Source organism: Camelus dromedarius, chromosome 5 (genome assembly GCF_036321535.1).
Source record: "Camelus dromedarius isolate mCamDro1 chromosome 5, mCamDro1.pat, whole genome shotgun sequence".
NCBI lineage: Eukaryota > Metazoa > Chordata > Mammalia > Artiodactyla > Camelidae > Camelus > Camelus dromedarius.
The window spans coordinates 60480712-60496341 of record NC_087440.1 but is presented as its reverse complement, the minus strand read 5'-3'; the positions used below and the strand labels follow the sequence as shown (position 1 = coordinate 60496341).

At 36.2% G+C, this 15630-nt stretch overlaps 1 long non-coding RNA gene across 1 annotated transcript in view; it reads right to left on the bottom strand.

Moving 5' to 3' along the window:
* Nucleotides 1-368: 368 nt before the first annotated feature.
* Nucleotides 369-15630, bottom strand: part of LOC135321407 (uncharacterized) — a 153220-nt gene continuing 137958 nt past the window's right edge. The window contains exon 3 of the long non-coding RNA XR_010381151.1: nucleotides 369-554. This is a non-coding gene — a long non-coding RNA (uncharacterized LOC135321407). The remainder of the gene's footprint in view (nucleotides 555-15630) is intronic.

Sequence of the window (15630 nt, the reverse complement as noted above, 5' to 3'; positions counted from 1 at the left end):
AGCACATATGGTCAGTCCTTAGGAAAGTGGCACGTTTGGGGCTGAGAGAGGGTCAGTTTGTTTCTGCTATTTAGTGACTGACAAGTAAACAACTCACTTCTTGGGCCAGTTGTCCTTTTGATGTACTGTATCCGTCTTGTTAACATGCATGAAAGATACCAGTGCAAGATACAAATTCTCAGTGTATTTCTTAATCTGACGTTGCAATTATGATAGCCACTGGGACATATCTATCTCTTTATTTATTTGTTCAATATTGTACTATTTTTAAAGGTGGGAACAGTGTTAAATGTGTAACATCTATTTTGGGCATGCCCCACTGATTTTGTCATCTTAAGGTCAGCATTCTAGAATCAAAGAGTATGACTCGAAGGTGAAGGAAAATATAAAGTAACTTCTGATGGGATAGCAAGTGACTAGAAATACCCTATATTTATGACATTTCGCGCTGACCACTTTCTGTGCAGAATGCCTTTTACTTACTGAGCTCTGTGCCTGGTCTGCAGTATGTCCTCAAGAAAGATACTGAACCTCTTTGTGCTGCAACTTCTCATCTGTAAAATGGAAATATTATATCATAGAGTTGTTGTGATGATTAAATCAGATGATACAAGTAACCAGAAAAATAAGCACTCAGTAAGTCTTAGCTTCTGTTTTGTGCACTGGGTAAGAGTGAAGTTTAATTAATAGTAGTTTTAAATGTTGGTGTGGGGAACCAGCAGGAAAATGTTCTTGTTTCATTAAGTACACTTGTTCTTGTGTAATTGTTCATAATATTAATTACTCAAGGGCTCTAAAGCAAGCATATTGAGGCAGTTTTTTAATACTCATTTAAAGTTTTTATTTACCTTAGAATGTACAGGATTTCATTGGTATAGGAATACCAATTTGGAAACAACAGAATTTTTTTGGAACAAACAATTTTTTTTTTTTTGAGCTTTTAAGTATCACCTATTGAAGCTGCTCTGTAACAAGAGAGAATGTCTGTAAGAAGATAAAGTAGAGATGAGAGGCTGGGAGAGAAAAGTTGGCAAGTCCCTCGTTCCGGTCTTTTCCTGCTATACCCACCCACGCTGGCTTAGTGAACTAGTGCTTTCTCCTTTTCCTTTAAGCAGGTTTGAGTTGCTTCCACAGGGGCAATGACTAACACAATGAGTGCTCTAACACCACAGGGCAGTTTTATCCTCAGGGTTTTAGGAAAACTAATTTGTCAGTGGGTTTGGGTAACCTCTTAGAGACAAGGGGGATTGTTTTACTGCGTTTCTGTATGCTCTTGACCTTGGAGCACAAATATAAATCAAGGCTAATCTTCACTAATATTGTTTCCCACATTCGATCTTAAAATTCTGTAATCTAAGGTGTCAATCAAAACCTATCTACATCGCATAGTAATAAGGACACTTTAGATCTTCACTTGCTGTCCCTTTCATCTTCTTTTCTCTCTCCCTCCTTTCCACCTGTCTGTCGCAAATCTATGTCTACATACAGAAAAATAGTCTGAAATAAAGCAACCTGAATTTGAATTTCATGGAGAAGTCTAAGCATGTACAAGCAATGCATTTTTGGTGACAGCATGCCTCGTGGCATGCACTGAAACTTTTTCCTCACAAAGATATTGATAAATATGTATGCAGATAAAATTAAAGGACTACTTTTGACTGACTGCTTTAGTGGTCAAACCAGATATACAAAGACCAAAACAAATGTGCAGCTGGGCAGTGGGTAAAAAAGAACATAGGATTAGGAATTACATCTTGTAATTCTTAAGATATTAGCACAGGCAAGAGTGATTCTTTTTTTAAAAGCCCTTGTGTACCTCAAGCCGAACATCATGTGCTTTAGAACCATTGAACTTGCCAAAGAACTTATTCTCTATTTCTTTCCATGTGATAGTCGGACTGGACTAGACTCCAGGTGAAGCTGAACACTGAAGAGACAGACTTGCCTTTCTATGTATTAGAGGCAAGTTCCTTTTCCTCCACAATGTCACTTTTTTTCCAGCGATCAAACATAGTTAAAAGTCTTAAGGGGCCAGAGATTTTGAAAAGATAGACATACAGCTTCCCTAATTTTAGAGAAATCATCGAAAGAGGAAACATGAGAATGAGAACTATTTTGAATGGGATATGAGATGAGGTAGGAACAGATAACTCTTAATAGGAACTGGAGACAGGAAAGGAAGAGCAAGAAGGAGATCACTGTCTCCATTCTCAGTCAATTTCTATATAGAAAAAGTCTTCTATACAGTATTGTAAAAACTGAAACATGGAAAAAGAAGGCTTTATCAACTTAGCAAGTAAAATAATGTTTTGCAGAAGAAAAAAAGCAAAGAGGGAAAAGTGATGAATAAAGTATATTCAGTTTCTTCTAAAGGTTCTGATGTTGTTACGTGCAGACCCAGTCTGATTGCCTCTGGAGCAAGAGCAAGCCTGTGGGTCACATAAGGATGCAGATGTGCTCCCTGAAAGGTCACTGGAATACTATCCAAGTGACCACGTGACACGAGGAGAGACAGGGCTTTATGGGGTGTGGCTGTTTGCAGGTTTAGATATCCTTCCAGACAGAAGCATATATTTCTGGATCTAGGGAACAAGAGATGACAAGCACCATACTGCCCTAGATAGTGAGGTGCCATGTACATTTTCTTAGCTCTCACACATGTCAAGTCAACAGTAGATTAATGTGTCAGCACTTCATGAACCAGAATTTCCTGTTCCGAATGAATAAGAAAGTATAATATATTAAATTATGTATTACCATAAGGGCATAAGTCATAGTCTTAGAAGTATTCCTTTGAAATCTCTCCCAGTTTCTGTTTTTTTTTTTTTTTTTTGTAAAATCCAAAATGGTACTGAAGAACAGAGAGAAGAAAGAGATCAAATTAAGCTGTCTGCAAGGAGCACATTAGAGCCCAAGATATGGGGTTAACTTGAAAACCTCAGAGAATAAAGATAAGAATTTCAAACCATCCTTTAGTCAAAATCATGACATGAATGCAACTACCTTTGAGACCTTTCATGCTGCATTACCCCATCTGTAATTCCTCTTTTAGTATCTAGAACCCATAAAAAACATCATTTATCTAGAAGGCACAAGATTAAAAAGATTGAATTAATGACTGAAGTTGGAACAATATAAACTCATTTACACATACAATTTATTTTTTCCACTGAGGATGAAGGAAGCAAAGGAATAAATAGAATAAAGTAAAATGTTCAAGTGGGCAAAATTGCTTGCAGGAAGTACATATGACAACAGGCATAAAAACTTAAAACATGAATACCTTTCAACTCAGCCAAACCAGGTGCAAAGTTATGTTACTAAGGAAAGGTTATGGCATCTGTGTTGTTTCTCAGTGAGGAAGTGGGGCTTCTGGTGGAATCCCAATCAAGAACTTGCTCCTGAATACAGCCCCTCTCCATCTTAACAGAGTATATTGATCAAGGATGGCGTATAGACACATAGATAGATGGAATCATTTCCAGGGTAGAAAGAAAGCAAGCTGATTTTGTATTACTGTTTCTTTTGTTGGGAGTAAAAAAAAAAAAAAAGTGATAAGGACTCACGTAAAAGGAACAAGTAAATAAAGAATAAAGACTTTGACAAATGGTCATATACTCATCCAGTCCTCCTTAGACAACAGAGTGTCATCAAAACATAGGAAAAATATTTGGAAGATAGACATTTTAATTTGCTAAGAGTTTTTTCTTTAGGTAATTAAAGAACAAAATATGTAAGAATTTTTGGCTCATGATATATATATATTTCAAGTAAACTCTATATTTAACTAGTATCTCAGATTTTTTTAATGGAAGTATAGTCAGTTACTATGTGTCAATTTCTGCTGTACAGTATAGTGTCCCAGTCATACATATAATATATACATACATATCATATATTCTTTTTCATTAAAGGTTATTATGATACTGAATATGGTTCGCTGTGCTATACAGAAGAAATTTGGTTTTTATCTATTTTTATATATATTGGTTAACATTTACAAATCTCAAACTCCTAAATTTATCCCTTCCCACCGCTTTCCCTCAATAACCATAAGATTGTTTACTATGTCTGTGAGTCTGTTTCTGTTTTGTAGATGAGTTCGTTAGTGTCCTCTTTTTCCTTTTTTTTTTTAGATTCCACATATGAGTGATATTTTTCTTTCTCTTTCTAGCTTACTTCACTTAGAATGACAACCTCCAGATCCATCCATTTTGCTGCAAATGGCATTATTTTATTTTTTATTGCTGAGTACTATTCCCTTGTATAAATATACTACAACTTCTTTATCTACTTGTCTGTAGATGGACATTGGGTTGTTTCCATGTCTTTGCTATTGTATATAGTGCTGTTATAAACATTAGGGTGCATGTATCTTTTCAAATTAGAGTTGCCTCTGTATGTATGCCCAGGAGTGGGACTGCTGGATCATATCATAAATCTATTTTCAGTTTTTTGAGTAGTCTCCATACTGTTTTTCCATAATGGCTGCACCAAACTACATTCCAACCAGCAGTGTAGGAGGGTTCCCCTTTCTCCACACGCTCTCTCACCAAGCATTTATCGTTAGTAGACTTTTGAACGATGGCCATCCTGACTGATGTGAAGTGATACCTCATTGTAGTTTTGATTTGCATTTCTCTGATACTTAGAGATATGGACCATTTTTTCATGTACCTATTGGCCATTTCTGTGTCTTATTGAAGAATTGCTTGTTTAGGTCTTCTGCCCATTTTTGGATTGGATTGTTTGGTTTTTTAATTGTTGTTTTTGTTCTTATTAAGTTGAATAAGCTTTTAAATCTTTGTCAGTTGCATCATTTTGAAATATTTTCTCCCATTCCATAGGTTATCATTTTGTTTTGCTTATGGTTTCCTTTGCTGTGCAAAAGCTTGTAAGTTTAATTAGGTCCCATTTGTTTATTTTTGCTTTTATTTGTATTGCTTGGGTAGACTTCCCTAGGAGAGCATTGCTAAGATTTATATCAGAAAATGTTTTGCCTATGTTTGTTTTTTTCTAAGAGGTTTATAGTCTCTTATGTTTAAGTCTTTTAAGCTATCCAACATGGATGGACCTGGAGATTGTCATTCTAAGTGAAGTAAGCCAGAAAGAGAAAGAAAAATACCATATGGTATCACTTATATGTAGAATCTAAAAAAAAGACAAATGAATTTATTTACAAAACAGATAAAGCCTTGCATACATAGAAAACAAACTTATAGTTACCGGGGGGAAGGGAGTGGGAAGGGATAAATTGTGAGTTCAAGATTTGCAGATACTAACTACTATATAAAAAATAGATAAACAAGTTTATACTGTACAGCACAGGGAACTATATTCAATATCTTCTAGTAACCTATAAATGAAGAATATGAAAATGAATATATGTATGTATATGTATGACTGAACTACTGTGCTGTCCATCAGAAGTTGACACAACATTGTAAACTGACTATGCTTCAATAAAAAAACAGATAAATAAATTTCTTCTGTATAGCACAGGGAACTATATTTAGTATCTTATAGTAACCTATAATGAAAAAGAAAATGAAAAGGAATATATGTATATATGTGTCTACACTGAAACATTATGCTGTATACCAGAAATTGACACACTATAAGCTGACTATATTTCAATTTAAAAAAAGATGAATATTAAATCCAAAAAAAATTAATAAACTGTATTACAAAGCTATAGCAATCAAAGCAATGTGATACTGGTATAAAAACTGTCTTGTAGATCAATGGAACAGATTTGAAAGCCCAGAAATAAGCCCTCGCATATACAATCAGCTAATATTGGACAAGAGAGACAAAAATATACATTGGGTAAAAGTTAGTCAATAAATAGTGTTGGGAAAACTGGATATCCATATGCAGAAGAATTAAATTGGACTCCTACCTTATGTCACTCACAAAAATAGACTAGAAATGGATTAAAATTTAAACATAAAACCTGAAACTGTAAAATTCCTAGAAGAAAACTCTGGTCTTGGCAATAATTTTTTTTTTTTTTTGGATTTAACACCAAAAGCACAAGCAACGTAAGCAAAAAAATAAATCAGTGGGACTATATAAAACTAAAAAAAAGCTTCTGCACAGCAAAATAAACAATCAACAAAATGAACAGGCAATCTACTTAATGGGAGAAAATATTTGCAAACCATCTGGTAAGGAGTTAATATCCAAAAATATAATGAACTCATATAATTCAATGCAAAAAAAAAATCTGATTTCAAAATGGGTGGAAGACCTACCCAAATTAGATATTTTTCCAAAGAAGACGTACAAATGACCAACGTACACGTGAAAAGATACTCAAACTTCTTCATTCAAAATTTAAACCAGAATGAGATATCACATCATACCTGTTAGAATAGCCATCATCAAAAAGACAAGAGATAAGTGTTACCAAGAACTTGGGAAAAAAAAAGGGAATCCTTGTGCACTGTTGAGGGAAATGTAAATTGGTGCAGCCACTTATGGAAAACAGTATGAAAGTTCCTCAGAAAATTAAAAATAGAACTATCATATTATCCAGCAATTGCACTTCTGGGTGTGTACCCAAGGAAATGCAATCAGGATCACAAAAAGATATATGCACCCCATGTTCACTGTAGCATATTCACAATAACAAAGATATGGAAACACCCTAAGTGTCCCTCTATGGGTGAAATTTAGCCATAAGAAAGAATGAAATCCTCTCATTTGTGACAACATGGATGGAACTTCACGGTGTTATACTAGGTGAAATAAGCCACACAGAGAGACAAATCTCACTTCTATGTAGAATCTTAAAAAAAAAAAAAAAGGCCAAATGCATTAAAACAGAAAGTAGAATAGTGGTTGTCAGGGCTGGGGGTGGGGGAAATAGATATTGGTGAAAGGGTACAAACTTCCAGTTACAGGATAAGTCAGTTCTGGGAATCTAATGTATAACATGGTGGCTATAGTAAACAATACTTGAGAGTTACTAAGAGGGTAGATCTTAAATGTTCTCACCACACACACACACTAAAGTAATTATGTGAGGTGATGGAAATGTTAACTAACCCTGTTACGGTAATCATTTCACATTATATCCATGTATCAAATCATTACAATGTATACCTTAAACTTGCAAAATATTATGTCAGTTACAGCTCAGTAAAGCTGGAAAAAAATAAGTTCTATCAGGATGTACCAATGCCTAAATCCAAGTCTAGTGCAAGGAAAACTGGCAATACAGTATCTACCTTTTGCAGTTTCTATGGTGAGAGGCACTGGTGCTTTCCACAAGATTCACATGATGGAGAATTCTCTAAACCTAATGTGGCATAAGATGCTGGGAAGTCTACAGTTGGCAAATTTCCACTTAGGAGGACAGAAAGTAGAAGCCATTGGGCAAGTGACTCTTAATTATTAGTGCTTACTCCTAGTTTTATCTACGTGGTGAGTCTACTTCTCTTGCACCTTCTTTCTTATAATAATATCCCCTATTAGAAGTCTCCTTATGACCTCAACAGCATGGTTGATAAGATTTATGTGTTTTTATTTGTTGCTGATGGTTAGATTTTCAGATCTCTTTCTGTCTCTTATTTCACTGGTACTTGTGTAGAATGAAATATGAGGGGGAACTGAAACAGAAATTGATGGGTGGAATCTTGAGTATACAGGAGCTGGGCTCAGATACCCTCCGTATCTGGTTGTGTGACTGGCACCATCATTTAATCTTTCTGGAGAAGTTTCTTTCTCTATAAGGTGGGAATAATATCACTTAATTTGAAAAACTGCCATAAAGATAAAAAATTATGTTTTTTAAATTACCTAGTACAATGCCTAACAGAAGGTAAAATTCTAAATAAATAACAAATGATAACCTTTTTGTTAGTTTCTTCCTTTCTTGGGAGAGCCATTGGCTATAAGGATCTTAGCGCATCTACAATGCCTAAAAATCTTTTCCCTGTATCTTTCATGTCTACCTGTTTTCATTGCATGTACTGATAGGTACTAAGTTTGTTTTATAAGTTACTAGTTGTAGTCAGTCATCTAGACAATCTTTTCTTCTTGTTGGACAAGGACAAAACCATATCCATAGCACCTGGGAGGTCTCTCTTGCTAGAAAAACAACGGTAAGGGAAAGACAATGAGGACTGGGTGGTGATGCATTTCTCAGCTCTGCTCGCGAGTAGCACATCAGTAGGAGAACCACACAGAACTAGCAGGGCTTTACCATTCACGCTGGCAACGCTTCACCTAGAAAAGTGCACTACACCGATTCTTACACCTCTATAATGGGCAGCTGCATTCTTGGAAAGCTGAATGACAACCCAAAACATTCCTATCCGATTGGCTAGGTAAACCTGCCCAACGGAGGTAAACTCACAGCAGCTTATTTTCTTAAAAGTATAGATAGATATAAAGTTAACACGTGTGTCCACAGAAGCATGGATTGAATAAAGATATAAGAATTCTCTCTGGATGACCCTGCCCATTAAGATAACTTTAGGGCATAATATTTCATCATGTACATTCTAATTTAGGATATAAAAAATTTTCATTTCCCCTATTTCTGTTAACAGCATCTGAGGGAATCAACAGTTTAGAAAAAGCTCTGGCTTGTACAGACTTGAAGAGGAAATAAAATGATTTGCTTTCAAGCACTTAGACATGGAATAGTAGCTCTTAGAAAATTTGTTAACTTGGGTCATGTTTACACTCCTATTGCCAACACAAAGAATCACTTAGCATGAATTTAAGGTGCTTTCATTCTTTACAGTCATTTGTACTTCTAAGTTAGAAAGACAGTGCTTAAATACAGAAGGTATGTGAAAATGTGCTTTCCTATGAATTGTCTTCTGCGGTTTTAACAGGGTCTCTTAACATGAAAATTGGAATTCTCAAAGCAAAGGATTTAATCTAACAAATAATTATATTTCTCAATAGGACCATAAAGGGAATCCTAATTAATGTGCTAATAGCAACTCCCTGTTTACAGGGCATTATCCCAGATCATGAACTGTAACAAATATACATAAAAATTAATGTTCACAGAGCAGAGAAAGAATACATTCCATTTCTGGAATTCTGCTGGTGAGACATTTCAGTCAGAGAGATTGCACAAGAAATGAGCCTTTAGAAGTCTGAGCCTAGGATGAGTTATTCCTTATAAAATAATTTAGTTTCCTACACTACAGACATAACTCAGAGGTCATCTCCATATTCTCTTGGAATTAAAGAATCTCGGGGTTACGTTAAATCTGTAGATTGCTCTGGGCACTATGGCCATTTTAACAATATTGATTCTTCCAATCCAAGAGCATGGGGTATCTTTCCATTTCTTTAAGTCATCTTTAATTTCCTTAATCAATGTTTTGTAGTTCTCCATGTATAAGTCTTTCACCTCCTTGGTCAAATTTATTTCTGAGTATTGTTTTGTATGCAATTTTAAAAGGAATTGTTTCTTTACTCTCTTTTTTTCTGATATTTCATTGTTAGTGTAAAGAAATGCAACTGATTTCTGTATGTTAATCCTGTATCCTGCTACCTTGCCAAATTCTTTTATCAGCTCTAGTAGTTTTTGTGTGGCGCATTTAGGGTTTTCTATATGTAGTATCATGTAATCTGCATATAGTGACAATTTTACCTCTTCTCTTCCAATTTGGATCCCTTTTATTTCTTTTTCTTGCCTGATTTCTGTGGCTAGGACTTCCAAGACTATGTTGAATAGAAGTGGTGAGAGTGGGCATCCTTGTCTTGTTCCAGATTTTAGTGGGAAGACTTTAGTTTTTCACCATTGAGTATTATGTTGGCTGTAGGTTTGTCATAAATAGCTTTTATTATGTTGTGATATGTTCCCTCTATACCCATTTTGGTTAGAGTTTTTATCATAATTGGGTGTTGAATTTTATCAAATGCCTTTTCTCCATCTATTGTGATGATCATGTGAATTTTGTCCTTTCTTTTGTTGATATGGTGTATCATATTGATTGATTTGTGTATGTTGAACCATCCTCATGTCCCTGGGATGAATCCAACTTGATTATGGTGTATGATCTTTATGATGTGCTGTTGGATTCTGTTTGCTAATATTCTGTTGAGGATTTTTGCATCTATGTTCATCAATGATATTAGCCTGTAATTTTCTTTTTTGGTAGTGTTTTTGTCTGGTTTTGGTATCAGGGTGATGATGGCTTCCTAGAATGAGTTTGGGAGTATTCCCTCTTCTTCAGTGTTTTGAAAGAGTATGAAAAGAATCAGTATGAGTTCTTCTTTGTATGCTTGGTAGAATTCCCCAGTGATGCCATCTGGTCCTGGACTTTTATTCTCCTAAAATTTATATGAAAGCACAAAAGACCCAGAAATGCCAAAGCAATACTGAAGAAAAAGAACAAAGCTGGAGGAATAACCCTCCCAGACTTCAGACAATACTTCAGAGCTATGTAATCAAAACAGCATGGTATTGGTACAAAAACAGACATATAGATCAATGGAACAGAATAGAGAGCCCAGAAATAAACCCACAGACCTATGGTCAATTAATCTTTGACAAAGGAGGCAAGAATATACAGTTGAGTAAAGACAGTCTCTTCAGCAAGTGGTGTTGAGAAAACTGGTCAGCTGCATGTAAATCAGTGAAATTAGAACACTCCTTCACACCATACACAAAAATAAACCCAAAATATCCTAAAGACTTAAACATAAGACAAGACACTATAAACCTCCTAGAAGAAAAGATGGGCAAAACATTTTCTGATATAAATTTTAGCAATGTTCTCCTAGGGAAGTCTACCCAAGCAATACAAATAAAAGCAAAAATAAACAAGTGGGACCTAATTAAACTTATAAGCTTTTGCATAACAAACAAAACCATAAGCAAAACAAAATGACAACCTACAGAATTGGGAGAAAATATTTGCAAATGATGTGATGGACAAGGACTTAATTGCCAGAATATATAAACAGCTCATTCAACTTAGTAACAACAGCAACAACAAAAACCAAACAACCCAATCCAAAAATGGACAGAAGACCTAAACCAGCAATTCTCCAATGAAGACATACAGATGGCCAATAGGCATATGAAAAAATGCTCCACATCTCTAAGTATCCGAGAAACGCAGATCAAAACTACCATGAGGTATCACCTCACACCAGTCAGAATGGCTATCATTCAAAAGTCCATAAATGATAAATGCTAGAGGGTGTGGAGAAAGGGGAACCCTCCTACACTGTTGGTGGGAATGTAGTTTGGTGCAGCCATTATGGAAAACTGTATGGAGAGTCCTCAAAAAACTAAAAATAGACATGATCTTACCACATGATCTAGCATTCCCACTCCTGGGCATATATCTGGAGGGAACTCTAATTGGAAAAAATGCATGCACCCCAATGTTCATAACAGCACTATATACAGTAGCTAAGACATAGAGTAACCTAAATGTCCATTAGCAAATGACTGGATAAAGAAGTTGTAGTATATTTATACAATGGAATACTACTCAGCCATAAAAAAGAATAAAATAGTGCCATTTACAGCAACATGGATGGACTAGAAGTGGTTATTCTAAGTGAAGTAAGCTAGAAAGAGAAAGAAAATACTATATGATATCACTCATATGTGGAATCTAAGAAAAAGAAAAAAGACCCTAATGAACTCATCTACAAAATAAACAGGCTCACAGACATAGTAAACAATCTTATGGTTACTGGTGGGAAGGGATAAATTTGGGAGTTCAAGATTTGCAAGTATTAACTACTATATACAAAAATAGATAAAAAGCCAAATTTCTTCTGTATAGCACAGGGAACTATATTCAATATTTTGTAATAACCTTTAATGAAAATATGAAAATGAATATATATGTGTGTGTGTATATATATATATATATATATATATATGACTGGGACATTATGCTGTACACCCAAGACTGACACATTGTAACTGACTATATACTCCACCAAAAAAAAAAAAAAAAAAAAAAAAAAGAATCTTGGAATCTCACTTATTAGGGACCCTAGAGGTCAATGAGTTCAATTCATGGCCTATGGATGAGCCTTTGACAAATCATTGTTTAGTTACCTGAATCTATCCAGGATTAGGCACCTCAGTAGCCCTTAAAGCAATCTTTCTCATTTTGACCATCTAAGCATTAACATGTTTTGCTTCAAATTTTTATTTCCTTGAAATTTAGAGTGTTTCTCTACATTCTAGCTTCTGAAGCCTCTTAAAAGTGTAGATTCTTTTTCCCATTATAGCTCTTCAACTTTCAACTGATATCAGTAAACATGCCTGTCTCATATTATAAAACCATACATTCCCTTCTCTTTTAAATGTTATTGATATAATTTAGTTTCCCAGAATTAATGTATCATGGAGCTTCCACTTTTGCCAATGTTGGATTAGGTAATTACGACCAAACTTGCCCCTGAAAACAACTATAAATTTTGGAGAAAAAAATTAAAGCATTTTCCAAAAGACATCAAAAATGATTAAATCAGAGACTGAGGACCTATAGAGATAGAAAGAAGAGGTATTTGGGCAAATTTTGCCCTGGGGCCACTTGTCCATGTATAAGAGACAGTCGAGACATTGAGCTGTGCTTCTCGTGACCTCAAAGGTGCAGGGAAACAAAACTCAGTAGTATCTGGGACTCACCAGTGGTGCAGATTCTGATAAATGTCCTCTGCTAGTCCTAAAGACCTATCCTGTAAGAGTAAGTGTGGCCTGGGAATAACACGCCCCAGAATGGTATGCAGCCAAGCTGCACGTCATCCCAAGTGATCTAGAAAATCTTAAAACTTAGAGTTGTATGAAGATTGTTGTGGACTGCCTTCCAGCATCTGACTGAAGCAAATGAAAAATATTCCCTGGAGGAAAATATTATCATCTTAGAAATCAAGTTATTTCTACAAATAATTTTGTAAATATAGCATCCAATGACAAATTAAAAATAACTAGACGCATGAGATAAGTCAACATGAGAAGGAAACATAAGATAAACAAGAGAAATATAGTGCATCTGGGGTCCCCAGACAAACAAAATATGTGTACATATCCTACTGATTCTCTTTGCTTATACAAGGAGATTTGTTACAGAAATTGGCTCTGGAGGCCGACGAGTCCCACAATCTGCCATCTGCAAGTTAAAGAACCAGAAAAGCCAGTGGTGTAATTGAGTTCCAGTCTCGAGTCTGAGAATAGGGAGTTGAATGTGTAAATCCCAATCTGTGTCTGAAAGTCCCCAAACTGGGAGCACCAATGTCTGAGAACTGGAGAAGATGGACGCTTCAGCTCAAGCAGAGAGAGCAAATTTGTCCTTCCTCCACCTTTTTTTTTTTTTTTTTTTTTTTTCCTATTCAGGCCCTCAACAGATTGAATGATGCCCACTCACATTGGGAAGGACCATCTGTTTTGTTTGATTAGCAATTCAAATTCTAATCTGTTCCAAAACATCCTCACAGACACACCCAGAAATAATGTTTTACCAGCTATCTGGATATCGCTTAGCCCAGTCAAGTTAACACATAAAATTAACCACCACAATTAGAGGTATTGAAATTGTAAGGCATAGATTGTAAAACAAGTGCTCTTACTATGTACATATACATAAAAGCAAAGTTAAAAAATTTTGACAGACAAATAGAAACTATAAAAAGTGATACATATTTTTAAGAGAAACAAAAATAAACTCTAGAACTGCAAAAAGAGGGGAAAAAAAACATTAAAACTGTTATAACAACGTCCCTAATGTCCAAGAAGGTTAAGAAAATCATAAACACATTAAAGAACGATATGAAAGAATAAAATAAAAATCTAAATAAAACTTCTAGAGATGAAATATCCATTACTTGACCCCTTGGTTCCCCCATGCATGTATTTTCCCATGAAGGACACAGCACCCGGTAGAGGTCTATGATGCTTGTGCTGCATCCTGAAGGACGGCATTTCATCCTTTAGGAGTGCTGCCTCTGTGCTAATAATACAGCTATGCTTTTGGAAGGTCTTTACAGAGTTCTAGATTTGCTGCTACTAGGTTGTATAGTATGTGGTATAAACAGTGGATCCTATGATGGATATGATCCTATGATGGCCAACACCCACATCTCCTTCTGTGTAAAATAGGTCCCTTGATTGGATGCTGTGCTGTGTGGATTCTATGCCTGTGAACCAGGCGTTTTATAAACACCTAGCTGAGTCTTTGTGGACAGGAAAGGAAAACACATGCCTAGAGTACTTACCTTTTCCTGTTAAGATGAACCATTGGCCTCTCTGGGATGGAAGAAGCCCAATAGAGTCAATTTGCAACAGGTTGCTGATTTATCTGCTTCAGGAATTTTGCCATAATATTGGAAGGTCAGCATTGGTCTCTATTAACGACAGGTATAATATTCACAGGCACCAGGAGCTGGATTTGCTTTGTCAAGTAGAAGTCCTTACTGTTGGCTTCACACGTAGGCTGTCTCTGCTACCATGGCTACTACTTACATGTGCCTATAGTGGCACTTCTAATGTGACCAATAACAAAAGCTAGCATCAGTGGTCCAAGATACTGACTACATCGTTGCTCAGTACATCTTCAATGGTATATACTTCCTGGTGGATGTTGATAACTTAGTGCCCAATCCCGTGTGTCTACCCACATGCCTATACTGCAGAACTTCTTGTCTCTGATCATCTAGTCTTTTCCCTTCCAGGCCTCCGACCATTCAGCCAGGCCATTGGCCATTGACCAGAAATCAGTCCACAGTTTCATGTAGGGCCACTTCTTCCATACAACGTGGATGACCAAGTGTCCTGTTTGTGGCTCTGTCCTTTGGAGAGACTTTCATCTCCAGTCTTTCAAGACCTCCCCTGAAGGTGGCTTTAATGCAACCACTGTCCATTTTTAGCTTGTACCCACTTAACTAAGCCAAGTTACTCTAAACTAAGCTTGGGCTTTTCCTCCTTTCCCTTCAGCTAGTATTATGAGACCACCTTGCCCAACCAACTTCGCCAAATATGAGTTGGGGAAAGGGTTTTTGTCCATCTGTGCAGGTGATATGGGAGCCTGGCTACCCATTTGTTTAGTTTACTCATGCCCTCTGGTCCTCCTTGGGCTCAATTTGAGGTGTACATTTCCATCTTATGAAAAACTTACTCCAGGACTATGCAGTTTTATGATTTCAGGGGTCTAACAAACCCAGCTAATGATGGACAGCCCCATAGTAAACCATTTCATCTCTACCAGAGCCAAACTAACATACCAGGAACTACTCCCCAAAAAGCATATAATTGTCTGACTTTCTCCAGAATCCAAATGGCCTTGGTGAGTGGTGTGTCTTCTGTATTCTTCCATGGAACACAGTCTTCTGCTGGGTCTTCTGGTTTTGCACTTTATTCATCTCAGCATGCCCATGTCCCTCAGCCACTTTATTCTTCCCTTCACTATGACAGGGCAACCCAGTCATCTCCACATTAGCCTTTGCTTTTTCCATGTGTTTGCTTAATCCCCTGTGACCCCTGCACAGGCAAGGCCCTGAGAACTGTCTTAAAGTCAATTAACTTGCTTATCCTATCTTACATTCTGGATCTGTTGATCAGGGTCCATCAAAATCCAATCCCAATGGTACTCGCCTGGGTCCTTCCAGTGTATACTACCTAATTCTTAC